The sequence below is a fragment of the Ambystoma mexicanum genome, chromosome 10 (assembly GCF_040938575.1).
Source record: "Ambystoma mexicanum isolate Mex_15411 chromosome 10, UKY_AmexF1_1, whole genome shotgun sequence".
Taxonomy (NCBI): Eukaryota; Metazoa; Chordata; class Amphibia; order Caudata; family Ambystomatidae; genus Ambystoma; species Ambystoma mexicanum.
Genome location: NC_090932.1, coordinates 104,435,797 through 104,449,731, shown reverse-complemented (window position 1 = coordinate 104,449,731; position 13,935 = coordinate 104,435,797). Strand labels below are relative to the sequence as shown.

The window sequence follows — 13,935 nt, the reverse complement described above, 5'->3', positions numbered from 1 at the left end:
GTCTGCTTTCCACTTGAACGAGGAAATGGTCCTTCCTACATTCTTTTCCAAACCCAAGGACGAAGCACAGAGTGCTGCACCGCCTGAATATCGGGTGTGCCCTGAAATTCTACTTGGACAGGACCAAGGGCTTCTGCAAATCGGACGCCCTGTTTGTCACTTTCAGAGGCTCAAGACCAGGCTATCAAGCCTCTAAGGCTTCCACATCCTGCTGGATTGTCTCTGCCATCAAAGAAGTGTACGAGGGCCAGCACAAGCTGCTCCTGGCCAACATGCATGCCCATGCAGTTGGGGCCAAGGCAACGGCCATTGCATTCCAGCGCCATTTCCCTTGGCAAGTCCTAAGCAGGGCGGCCAATTGGGCCTCTCCCTCGGCTTTCTGCAAGCATTGCCGATTGGATGCCGGCTCTAGATCTGATGCGGCTTTCGGACAGGCGGTTCTCAGGAACCTCTTTGCTTAAGGAGGGTCTCCTCTCCTTCCTGGGGCTACAATCAGTTGTAATCGCCCATACAGTAAGGGGGAAAGGGGACGGGACGTAAGAGTAGTTGGAAGTTACTCACCGTAGTGACTAACGTACTTAGTCCATAGTCCCCTTTCCTCCATACGTCCCACCAACCTCCCTCCTAATAATACTGGTGTCATCAGGCAATGTTAAAATATATTTTTGATGAGTCAATGGGACTGAGGTGTGGCGCGGAGGGCGAAGTCAGGGCAGCGCATGCTCCCTGCACTGCACCCCACACGCCTCTAAATTTAAAGGGGGAAGAATGTTTTTTATGGTGAAAGGTTGAGTCTCCTGTCCCTTGGAAAGGCCGCCCATACAGTATGGCGGAAAGTGGACTATGTACTAAGGATACGTTAGTCACTACGGTAACTTAAAATTTATTTCTTCTGAGTGCTATGAAAAATGCCTAAATCTAAATCAATCTTTAATATCAATTGAAAGGATCTGTCCTTCTTTGTGGGACGGGTGCATCATCCCCCACAGCCCACTGTCTTCCTGGGTTAGCTTGCAACCAAAGATTTTTATGACCCTCTTTGAAGTTTGTCAGTTTCTCTTTAGCAGGGGATGCAGGAAGGGCTCACCCCTCGTAGTCATGCCCCATCCCCACTTTGCTCTCTCTGAACTCCCAAGCCCCTACCTTAAGTCTGGCAGAGCAGGAAATTATAACGCCCTTAGTACATCACATGTCAATGCAGGCTGATTCACTTTTAGGTGAGTCTGTCGCTTGAGGTTTCCTGCCTGAGCCCAAAAACAGTTTTTTTTTTCCAGTATTGTGAGCCTCTTCACAAGTGATTGAAGTTTAACTTCTGGTCATTCAAATGGTATAAAAGTAAACGTAGGGCAATTTTCCAGGTTGCAGTGTTCAAATGCTTGCCACACATGTGCCAGAGAAAGCCAAAGACAGCCATTTTTTGTGGCAATGTTTAATGCAGCTTTTCAGGTGACAGGGATGTCTGTTAGGGCTTGTAAACGCACCCCACAATATCTTGGTTGACGACCCAGTGCCACAAGTCTCTGTAGAGCACCGGGGATTGGTCCTCCTTCCTTCCTGATGTAAAACATTGTGGTGGTGGTGTCTGTGAAGATCCTCGCCACTTTGCCCTTCAAGGATGGATGGAATGACTTGAGGGCCCAGAACACTGCCCGCAACTCCAGAATATTGATGTGGAGATCCTTCTCCACCAGCAGCCACAGGCCTCTGGCGTGCAGACGTCTGGTGTGGGCTCACCAGCCCTCCAGCGAAGTGTGTGGTGACCGTCTCCTGGCATGGGTTTTTTGAAACCTTGTGCCCTGGGTGACAGAGTGGACACCCCACCACCTTATCGTCCAACGGAACTCCTTGTCGAGAGAGATCTTGTCTGTCAAGCTTCCAGGCACTTGTATCCTGCGAGCGTCCAGGAACGCCTGAAGAGGTTGCATCTGAAACCTGCAGAGCCGGATAAGGTAGATGCACAACGACATGCCAAACAGCGACTTGATGGTCCTCACCGCGGCGGCCTTGCGTATTAACAGCTGTTGCACATTCCCCAGTATTGCCGGTACCCTCTCCCTGAGGGCAAAGCCAGGCAGGCGACTGTTGCGCCTCGCTCCCAGGAACAGTGCCTTCTGCGATGGTGTCTAGCTGGACTTTAAATAATTGACAGAGAACCCCAGATCCATCAGCAGCCTGACGGTCCTTTCTGTGTTCGACGACTGCTTCCCTTGACCTGGCCCAGACGAGCCAGTAGTCGTGGTATGGGAGGGCCTTAAATTGTTAGTGTCTTCCATGCACTACGAAGCGCAGCAACTTCTGATGCTTCCTGTGAATGGGGAAGTGGAAGTATGCGTCCTCCCGATCCAGTGATGTCAAGAAGTCTCCGTCCTCCAGTTGGCCGAGCACGTGCCACACCATGACCATCCGTAATTTTTGGGACTTGAGGTACTTGAGATGCTGCAGGTCTAGAATGGGCATATACCATGCCTGTACCTCCAGGGGTATGTGCTGCTGCTGCCGGTTTACTGGAGGGATCTGTTGGCCCTTATGCTGAAACTCCAGTGTGTGTCCGTGGGCAAGAGCGTCCAGCACACATCTGTCAGATTTTCTTCCACTCACTGACTAATACCGCCAGCTGGCCTCCCACTGGGGTGCATGGGTGGGTGCCTGTTATGATTGTCTTTGCTTTCTGTGTATTCATCTTGCCTGGATGATCTATGATGTCACACTGTGGAAGTTGATAGTCTTCAGCTGCTTTATTCAGATACATAAGTTAATCAGTTGTAATAAAGTCCATCAGGAGATTAGGAAGTACACACGACAGGAACCCACTGGCTCCCACCACGCAGACTCACGTACCTCAACTGCCAGGGGTGGAACACATTCATACCCCATTCCAAGCTCACAGCAAACATTCCACAAGTGACATCACACCATCATAGATCGAGGCAGGATGAATACACAGGCAGCAAAGCCATTCACAACATCTCCTTCCCTTACTGTAACAAGCACACCACACAACATGCATCTTGCCTCACAGTTGTGGACACCTCAACACCAGGGGTCAGCAACAGTGGCACCCAGGGAGGATTAAAAGCCTCAAAAGAATCTCATTCTGGAGAGACTGTCTGGCAGGCCCAGAGAAGGAGCCTATTTTGGTATGAGGATGACGGGCGTCCTGGGTTGAGTAGACTGTTTATTAGACTCTTATGGCGATTGGAACCTTGTGAAAATGAAGAGCCAGCCTACTACTGGGTGCATTGATTCCATTAAGCATGCTGTGTCCCCTGTTCATTGTTTAAAGACAGCACTGGTGCGATGTTCTAGCGCTGCAGAAGCTTGCAAAGTTTTTCTCTGGATGCCGCATGGGAATCCGTAAGAACAAAGTAAATGTGGATGAATTATCCAAAGATTTGTTCAGCATTTGTGGTTTGTACATTGCAGCGAGTAGAGGGTGCAAAGATTTTAAATCAAGTTATTGGCAAACGGAGTGCTAAAGAAAACGTTTTACCGTAGTGCCTGAAGCGTTGGGTAGTGGTCTACGCTGTGTGACTAACTGCTGCCCATCCTAGGACGGTTGGGGCCACAGAGCTCTGTGCGGATCTGCATCCACCCTTGAAATGGTGACTTTGCTGTGGGATCTGGCGATGGAATAGAATGCTCATCGCAGAGAATACTGGACATTCGCCGGTGACATTCATGGGGTCCGTTTATCACCCAAGCATCGACATCAGAGTTCTGAGTAAGGCACCCAGTAGAGTGTGCATATGCCGCCAGGAAATGTGTATTGGTACGATACAGCGTAAGGAAGGGTCCGCAATTGAAAGTGTCCAACATGAGTTGGGAAGCTGTTGTCTTTGCCAGACTTTTTGGGAACTGACTGGAGGAGCAAAACGGTTTCCACGTTACACAGGGAGCCCAGGTTTGAAAGTGCAGTTTTCTGTTTTGCCGGATGCAACTTCAAGGGAGTTGTAAGTATGTGTGGTTTGCTACAGACAAGCTTTTGTTACTTCACCCACATGGTAAGACGGTTTAGGAGCTAAGTTAGTATTATACATCACATACGCTATGCTGTTTTTGGGAAAGATATTGTTGGAGTGGTAATGAAAGCATATTACGGATGCTATGCTGTCTTCGTAGTAGTACAGTTTTGTAATGATTTTGGCATGTGTTGGCAGCATTATAATTATTTAAGGTTTGAGCATATTAACGAACAATTTAAAGTGTTAAGCAGAGTTCATTAAATTCATGGATGGATGTGGTTGAGAGTAGTTTCAGGTATGACTGTTTTATGTAAGGTAGTATGGTGCATTCTACAGACCTGTGGGGTTCTAAAGTGATTAGTTTAATTGTTTGAGGAACTGCAGGGCAGTTTGGTTCCAACACGACAACAGAGACTTTCAGTATTTGAGAAAGAATTTCATCCAATGCAAGTTTTCACTGTAAAATGCCATGTTTATGCACAGGATGAATGGTGACTGTTGAGACTGATTTTACATATAAGGTTGCATGTGTTGTGTGATGCTTCCAACATGTAGTTTTAACGAAGTTTGAGAATTTACAAGTGTTACCGTTGCTCTGTAAAAGTGCAACATGAACTTTTAGGCTCTGACATAACTATTTTTAGAGCTGTGTTTAAACTGAGATTGTAAAATGTTGGTTGTGATTATTCCTACACGGTTATTTTCCTTGCTTTCTGGTGTGGGTAGGGACCTGCCCACACCGAAAACTGTGGGTTGAGTGACTGCAGCGCTTGTTAGCAGAGTGAGATATCCTGTGTAGGGTGTGTGTTGCGGATTTAGTGCATTGTCAGTGTGTCTGGTCAGGAAACTCTGCAGAGTTTTGATGTGATTTGGGTGACTAAAGAGTCTGAACATGTGGCTCTGCGGAGTCATGATCTGTGTGACCACGTTTAGTATGGTTATGTTGCGACCAGTTAGAACTATGGTCAAGAGTTTCTGCTGAGACTGGTGATGCAGGTGCGCTTGCATCTCATTAGGTATGTTGTCGTAATTGAAGTGTGCTTCTGGGATCATCCTGCATTAGATTCTTGGATTGTTCTGGGAGTATGGCAACCCAACATCTTTGTGGCTGCACTTCTTGGTTTAGTTTAGTGTAGTTATGCTAGCTCTGGTGTCTGGCCAACACTTTCAGGGTGGGTTTGGTGATTTGGTTTTCTGGTATGCCAGCTGGTTGCCTTTAGTGTGAGTGTTGGGTATGAATGTTCGGAATGGGTCGGGTGGGTGGGTGTGTGTTGGAGGTTATGTTTGCAACTGATTCATTAGTTGTCTTGATGGTATTGTCTGGTATAGTAAGTTAGACATGTTCCTTGTTGGCCTCATGCCAACCCGTATAGGTGGCCGTTTGTACTCCGGTGTGGCAGTCCTGTGGTTCGCCAGTGGCAGACAGGAGGCGTCTAGTTTTCCCCAGGTTGTTTATGGTTTGTTAGTTAGTAGCCCATAGGGGCAGGGTTTGCACTCCAGCGTGGCAGGCTGGTGACCCGTTAGTGGTGGTGGCGGGTGAAAGGCTGTTGTGTTATGTTTGAGGGTAGAAGTTTGTTGGTATGCTGGTGGGGTGCGGTTAATGGATAGTTAGTGAAGCCTGTGTCCAGCTGTTCTCCTTCTTGGTTAGTCAAAGTGATCTTGGTGTCAGGGTTGTTAGGCTGGTTGTGCATCCTGTCTGATTGTGAAGGGTGTATGTTTTTCGTGGTGTAAAGGAAGGATGTTTTGAGTTGTCCACGTCTGTGAGGTGAGATGCATGTTGTATGGTGTGGTGTGCTTGTTAAGTAAGGGAAGGAGGTGTTGCAATTGGCTTTGCTTCCTGTGTATTCATCCTGCCTGGCTGATCTAGGATGGTGTGATGTCACTTGTGGAATGTTTGTTGTGAGCTTGGAATGTTTGGGTTCGAACATGTTCCACCCCAGGCAGTTAAGGCATGTGAGCCTGGGTGGTGGGAGCCACTGGGTTCCTGTCGTGTATACGTCCTACTCGCCTGATGGACTCTATTACAACTGATGAACTTATGTATCTGCATAAAGCAACTGAAGACGATCAACTTGACAGTGTATCCTTTTAAGTATCAAAGCCTAACCACCTGTCATAACAGGGCTCGACTGTTGGGCAGAATCCTGTGCAGTGCCCTTAGGGACCACTACACACAATTAAGACCACAAGTGGTAATACAAGTTCACCTTTGGTACAAGCCTGTACTACATTGTTAAAGTGGTAGCAGTAGCGGAGCAGCCAGACTTATCTCAAGAGTAAATGAGCAGTAGTAGAGATTACACAAAGGACCACAATTACTGTGACTCAAGCAAACACTGACTCAAGGTTTGAGGTAAAATATAGAAGTACATTTATTTAAAACCATATGTTCATAAAACACTTCACTTCTATAAATTCAAAACCACATGTAAAATACACCACACGCAACCACTTCCACTTATTCCAGCAAATTCAAGGTAAGTACCTTAGGATTTGACAGACCGGTGTTCCGATACTAACTCGTACACGCAAATAGAAATGCTCACAAAGTTAAAACACACTTTGTACTTTTAGAATTTCAAACAAGGGAAAAAGGGATAAAATCACAGGCAATACTTTTGTCTAGGCAAGGGAATCGGAGGGCTTGTACAAAGATACAGATTAAAGTCAATAGGCCTGCGCCAGTGTCAATGGAGCAGATCCTCTGTTGCTGAGGATCACACGTTGAACAGTTCGAGATTCAAGATGCCAAGAGTACTTGGATATTGTCAGATGGAAGGTAAAGTTATGAGGAGGGAAGAAAGTATAAATCTTCGTGGAGGAAAAGGGTTCACCCCGATTCCGGATGGTCAGTCGGAAAAAATGACCAAATGTGCACAGTACCTTATTCCATTGGAGAAAAGCCGGTGCCACGGCAGTTGTTCGTGGTAGTTCCTGCACACTCACGGTTCCTGCGGCTTCAGTCCTGGGGACGAGGATGACGTCTGGAACAATTTGCACTACCCATGGATGAGGCCAGCAGCAGCGAAAAAGACAACAATGAATAAAAGGTGCGCTCCTTTAAATCAGGAGAGGGCTCTTCTGATGGCTATCCAGACCACTACAGCACAGATTTCGACCCAGGAGAGGATGCTCTGACTGAAGAAAGCGTGAGCTGGTTGATCCCACCAGGCTCATGGGAAGAAGACTCCGGACTGGATCTTCTCTTGTCGTGGAAGGGTAGATGGCTCAGGACTGCAGCAGGGCTTCACCGGGATCCGGGGTTGCAGCAGTCTTCTTCTCTGCTTCTCTTTGGTTCCTTGCAGTTCCAATGGCGACTCTGACTTCCAGCCCAAAAGTCCTGCCTTTTATGCCAAAGTCCCCCATTCACACAGCCTTGCTGTCAATCACTCAGCAGGGGGGTTGTCCAGCACGGACAACTACCTTAGCCAATCAACAAAAAGTGCGACTTGGGTCTCCAAGGAGACCCTGTGCAGGGGGTGACTACACCCCTCCCTCACATTCAGCCCACCTAGACACCCAGATGCCAAAGGAGGGCTTCTGGTTAGAAGCCCGCCAAAGGTCGGCGAACAAAGGAGGCAAACCTGGTTTGCCACGCAAAGAAAGACCCAAGAAGGATGTTAACAAAGAAACGGAGGTTAAACCCAACCGGAGCCAAAATAAAAATTATTTGGGTAAGCAGGTTTAAAGTTTGAGGCTACTAAAATAGCCTAAAACTTTACCATGTTATCTAATATAACCACGGTAGGGAAATTGGGGTAGGTACCACTGCCACCAGCCAAGTCTTAATGTTAAGGGAGCGAAACAATGCTCCAAGAGGTACAGATAAAAAGGGCTAAGAATTAACCCTTTGCAATACTCCATGTAAGGTGGGGTGTACTGGATCCATGGTTAAAAAGTGACTATAACGTTAATGGCAACTTTACCATTTTCTGGGGGACAGTCAGCCTCAGAAAATGGAGTCGGTGGGAAGCCTGAGAGGCAACCCTGTGTTAGTGCACTGAAGGTGCTGTGTAACACACACGAGTGGGGCTACTGAAGTGGTGTACTCCAGAGCCCACAATCACAAAAACAGTCAAAATACATAGGCCAAAACACAGGTAAGAGTGGGGGAAAAGCTCCCACTCTTACCAGGTGGAAGAAATAAACTCAGAAATCCAGCAAAGCTGCTGGGTGACTCACTAGGTGAGGGAGATTAGCCATGGAGTGAGAATTCGCCCCAACATCGACGGCCCGGCCGGTTCAGTCCTGCTTCAGCACCTGCATTCCGCCTTTGGGGTGATGGCGCTGCTCACCTCCATGAAAGTCTTGGAATGGCCTCTGTAGGCCTCCTTTGTCACGGAACAGGAGGGCTGACGGTACAACGTGGAACCTCCACGGAAAGCCTTACTTGATCTGCAGGACATGTGAAACGAAGAGCGGTGCTGTTCTAGAGTTCCCAGGGCACAAGTCTCTGTATCAGTCCTGATGGCCTGTAAGGACTAGTCAACGGATTTCCAGAAGAGGTTGTCCCCGTCGAAGGGCATTTCCAGTACCCTTGTTTGGACCTACTGGCGGAAATTCGTAGCCTTCAGCCAGCCTAGACGACTGAGGCAGACACCGTTCCCCATCTGTCAGAAACCTGTGTCAGCGATGTCCAGGGCCACTGTGATGGCATGGTCTGATGCCACTTTGGAGGAGGAAGATCGTCTCCATCTGCTTGTCATTGAGTAGAAACTCCAGAATCTGCCAGTTTGTACCACAGTTCCCTGTCGCACCTAGCCATGATCACCAGTGCGTTGGCCGTCTTGACGGTCGAAGCTGCAGAGTAGATAACTCTTCTCCCCATGGCGTCTGGCTTCCCCTCGCTGTCAGGAGGGACGGAGGATGAAGACAAGGAGTTAGATGATCTCTTCGTCGCAGCCGCCGACACCACAGCGTCCCGTGACTGCTGTGACCGTAGGCACTTGAGTGCAGACTCCGGTATCCAGTATTTTTTCTCCAGCCTTTCCTGCTTGGTGTTCGCCATGGCCGGATTCTTCAACTGAGCCAGACCCTCCTCCCAAACATCGTCCAGGAGGGGCACCGCCATGATGGTCTTCCTTTTGGCCTCAAGCCTCTGGTGTAGGGAGCTTTGCATTTTTGTTCTCCTCGGTTTTCAGTTGGAAGAGCTCCGATGCTCTGGCAACCATGGCATGAAACAACCCCACCTCATCCGGTTGGCATTTCCACTGTCTTCCCCGTCGCATTTCCGCTGTCGTCGTCCTTGTGGATCGTGTGAATGGACTCATAGTCTTTGTCCGACGAAGAAACATCCGTGCCTTGGAGTACAGCCTATCCTGAGGCCTCCTTGTGCCCCCCTCTTTTTGCATCCTGAGGGGGCAGATTCGTACTTGGCAAAGGCATCTTCTTTTCTGGTGTCTTCGCCACTGCCCCGGCCTCCCGCCTCAGGGGCAGGGGAAAGTTAGACATACTCTGGGTGCAGTCACTTCTCCCTTCACCGGGTCAGTCCCATTGGCCTTCGTGAGAGTGGCCGCCACCATCTCTACCTTCAATGATTTTTCTTGCACCCTAGGTCTGTCTGGCTTCTCCTGCAACTTAGCCAGGTTGGCCGATTTCCTCTTTGAGGAGGAGCTGGATCGATGGCTGGAGATGAAGCAGATGGTGAGGTTGATCGTGGCTCCCCCGACGGAAACTAACTTGCGGTGCTTGGCCTTGTCTTGGGCCCCCACGGGTGGGGCGCCCTCAAAGGATTTAAGCCCGCTCCTCGAACCGGCTGGTCCTGGGTGAGGCATGCTCCTGCTCGGGGCACGGAGCAGAGGCCTCGGTGCTGAGCCACGACGCCAGTCTACTGTGACGATCTTTCATGGTTCTCTTGGTGAAACTAAGGCAGATTTCACAATCTTTTTCAGTGGTCTGGATGGAGACAGTAGTGGCACTGAAGGTGTTTGTCCTCCATAAACACTTTCCCCAGTCCACAGCTGGGGCAGAGCTTGAAAAGGGAGCGTCCCTCTTTTGACATGGTCCGGAGTGTAGAGTAGGCCCGATGGCCTTCTGGAACTTTCGACAACTCTATGATCCTTGCCCTTGTGGGGTGCCGAAATTCACTGACAAACTGATCCCCGCTTGTCAGCCGATGGAGAGAAAGAGCGCAGGCTCAGTTTCACAAAAATAGGACTTTTTCTCGAAAAAGTGCAAACATGCATAATACCTCATAGAGCAAAACTCAAGGACTCCAACATTTGAACGTGCGGTAAAAATCGTAAGATGGCTGCCAGAGGAGGGGCTTAGGGAAAGGCAGTCATTGGCTGGGGGGCAGTATGACTCAGAGTGCAGTGATTGGTTTAGAGGAGAAATACAGTTTGAAAGTGAAACTGTTTTCTTTTACCGAGGATCCCTGCCTGACGATGTGGAATATTCATGAGCATGTGTATCTATGCCAGACTCCATGCTGGAGAATACATGTAACAGTAGTTTTGTATCTTGAAATGTTACATTCACATACTGTCTAATCCTGCCATCTGTTTGGGTTAGGAGTATATGGTTTAGGAAAAATTGAATTTTTGTCACTATTAATCTAGATCAGTGATGTTACAAATATAAGCATATGATCACATGTCATTCCTTGGAATCGTAGCACATGCAACAATAGTAGAAGAATTAATGCTCGTACAGGTAATTGGCACACTGGGAGGCGGCACCAGCCAAACGAAATGCAAGGAAGGTAGGCATACCTGTATGCCCAGCATTCTGTTCAGGTTGTCGGTGCAGTCTCCTGCTGCCCACTCTTTTCCCCGACTGCCCTTCCCTTACGTTCCCGCCGAATCAATCTAGTGCCTCCCCCTCAATCTCCTAGTCCCTGATCCTCTTGGCCCCATTCCTTCCTTAGCAAACTCTACCCACCCGGCTCCCCATCTCCCTTTCCAGCCATGCATCCATGGAAATGAAATTCTGCAACATCACTTTCCCATTTCCATTGCGATCATCCTCCCTTCTCATGAATTCCCCTCGAGAGCAAAGAGACCTTTGCACTACAGATGTTATGCTAGTGTGATAACAGCTATAGGACACACTTGCAGACTTTCCCAGGAGCTAATAACACCTTTGACCTAGTTAAATGGTCAGCTGGCTCTTTGCGCCCCCAAAGGGAGCACAATGATGTATTACTTTTCCCTTTCACAATCTGAATCTTAGACTTTCATGCTGTGAACGGGTTTTGAAGAAAGGTATGAGGGCTGTGAATGAAGTAGTTGCAAAATAGTATTAAATCCTCATGGAGAGGTTACTCTTCTGTGTAGATGTAAAATGCCATTTCCGTGCATCATGTACAGCTAAAGGGAGACGGTATGAGCTCATACGGTCTTATTTTAGCCATTCAGTGAGAATGGGAAAAGCAAAGCTTTCCTCTGAGATAGAGCATTTGGTTCCTGTCCCTGCTCCCCCATGTCTCTGTGGGAAGCCACTATTGAGTCTTTCTTTGTGTGGTGTTGAAATCCAAAATCCATGACCTTATACTTGGTCTTTTCACAGTAATTGGGCAACTCATGCACATCCTGCCAGTAACATAGCACAGCAAGCTAAGCTTCTGCTTATGACCTACCCACAAGCATCCAACTATTCAGTAAATCCACTAATGAATTGGCTTATTGATATTTTCTTTATTTTTAATTGGCGTGTTGCACACTCTAGTGTCATAGAAACCCAGCTAATACAATCTGTTTTGGATAGCCACAAGGTCAGAGACAGCATTTGCTTGCAAGGCAACTACCAACATCCAGTTAATTCTACTGCAGCAACCTAGACCCCCCACCTTCCTTAAATAAAAATGTATCTTGGACCATTCTGGAAAAGTAAACTGCAATATTATAATTGGAGAAGAGGTTCCCTACAGTGTCCAGTTGAGTAGAGCCGGAAAGTCAGTTGTCGAAATAGATTTTTCATCAATCACCTTGCCTGTACCTTCTTGGAAGATCCCGCTGGCTGGAATTGCCATTTTACCCCACTACATGTGCTAGTAGTCTTCCTTTATTGTATCCTCAAGTCCACTTGCAAGTTGTTCTGCACCACTTGATCTCAGTCAATAGTCTTTTGCTAATTCTCAAGTTCAATTCACATAATTCAGACCAGTTTGCAATGCATCGGGCATTATGTATTGCAGTGAATATAACAGTCTTATTTTAGGAATTGCTTCTCAAGAAATGCTGCTTCCGCCTGCGAGCGGCAAAGAGGATCCTACCGTTCCTATCATTCACCAATAAAGCAACCACCATCTCCCTTGTCATGTCCAGAGTAGACTACGCCAATAGCCTATACTTGGGTATGCCTGAACGACTTTTAAATAAAAACTACAATGCATACAAAATGTGGCAGCCAGACTGCTTCTGAAACTACCCCGAAGAGAACACACCACGCCAGCACTGAAATCACTACATTGGCTACCAATAAAACAACAAAATTTAAAACAATGTGCATCACGCATAGAGCAGTACACAAACAAGGCGCAGAGTTCCTTAGAGATCAAATGCGTCTACATCAACCATAAAGAACACTCAGATCAAGCATTGACATCCGCCTGGAACCGAAAACCTACAACAAAAGGGAACTCAGATCGTCCTTCTCTCGCCAAGCGTCAAAAACCTGAAACGACCTTCCAAAGCACATACATAACACAAGAAAGCACCTACTATTCAGGAAATTACTCAACTTGGCTCTTCATGTCTTAACTAGATAGACCGGCCTCAGGGGCACACTCACAACTAAAACATCGATGAACAAAGACAGACCCTGATCTACACTAAGCAATCTACAGAGAAACCGTAAGTAAGAATCCCAAGACATACCAAACGATTAACCGAGAGACAGCAGTAATAAGACCAAAGACGGAATACATAACAAGACGAAGACAAACATCAGGACGACTCGTCAATAGGACCTTTACCCTAAACTATAGCCATTCCCACTAGACCTAATCCCAGCAGACACCTAGGGAACAGGAAACCCCGTACCATTAGCCCAATCCAGAGGGTGAGAAACGGAATAAGCACCCACTTGAGCCAATGCTCACCCAGATATAGTGCGAAGCACAATGCGCCATCACACACAAAATACAACTTGACAATAGCCCTAAGGAAGTCACTCCACGAAAACCAAAGAACTAACGGAAAGATGGTCCTGATAGGACACTAATGACGGAATACACAAGATGACCAAGACAGACAGGATGCCTCATCAACAGCAGTCTGACCTTGAACCATTCAAAGTTTCCACTGACCAGTTTCACACTAGATGACAAGAGAATAGATGGCACCAACCCAGTTCCACACCCGAAAAACGGTTCAGACACCCCTACCACCACATACAAAAGTCACTAAATGTCACAGCTGGATACCCGCAGCGAGTTTCCATATGGAACCAGCAACAGCCCCACCCACAGGGATACAGCTCAAACGGAACCAGAAGTACCTGAACCAGGATACAGACCCCAATAATCCAACCCTCAATTTGCTTCATACTGAAGCCACACAAAACTCACACAACTACTTCTCTCCCAGCAATCCGCACGCACTTTACCACAATGCATCAACACATAGACAGCACCTACAGCACACGAGGCCTCGCCCGATCCGATACTTGCACAAAAGCCCAGCATCCGGTGTACAAAGAGCCGAAGCTGCCAACAGCACCCCACCTCTCCCACTCTCCTCCTCCCGACTAACCCTACCTGCCCTCCTTCCTGTTTACAGATCTGCCAGAGCGCCTGGGGACCAAATCCATTGGTGACGGTGCACTATATAAGTACCTTTAACATAATGGCTGCAGAGATGAAGGGCCAAATTAACGTGACCGTGTGCAAGAGTAAATGTTATGCAGGTTAATGAGAACAATTGGTCACATCAATTAAAATCAAGGAAAGAAAATGCAATTTAAATTCAGTCTGGCATCTTTCAAGAAAACTATATTGTGATCAAAGCTCATACCCTTTTGTGGCTCACTG

At 47.6% G+C, this 13,935-nt stretch overlaps 1 protein-coding gene across 1 annotated transcript in view; it reads left to right on the top strand.

Moving 5' to 3' along the window:
• PPP2R2A (protein phosphatase 2 regulatory subunit Balpha) overlaps nt 1–13,935 on the top strand; it is an 840,776-nt gene that overhangs the window by 536,583 nt on the left and 290,258 nt on the right. The window lies entirely within an intron of this gene.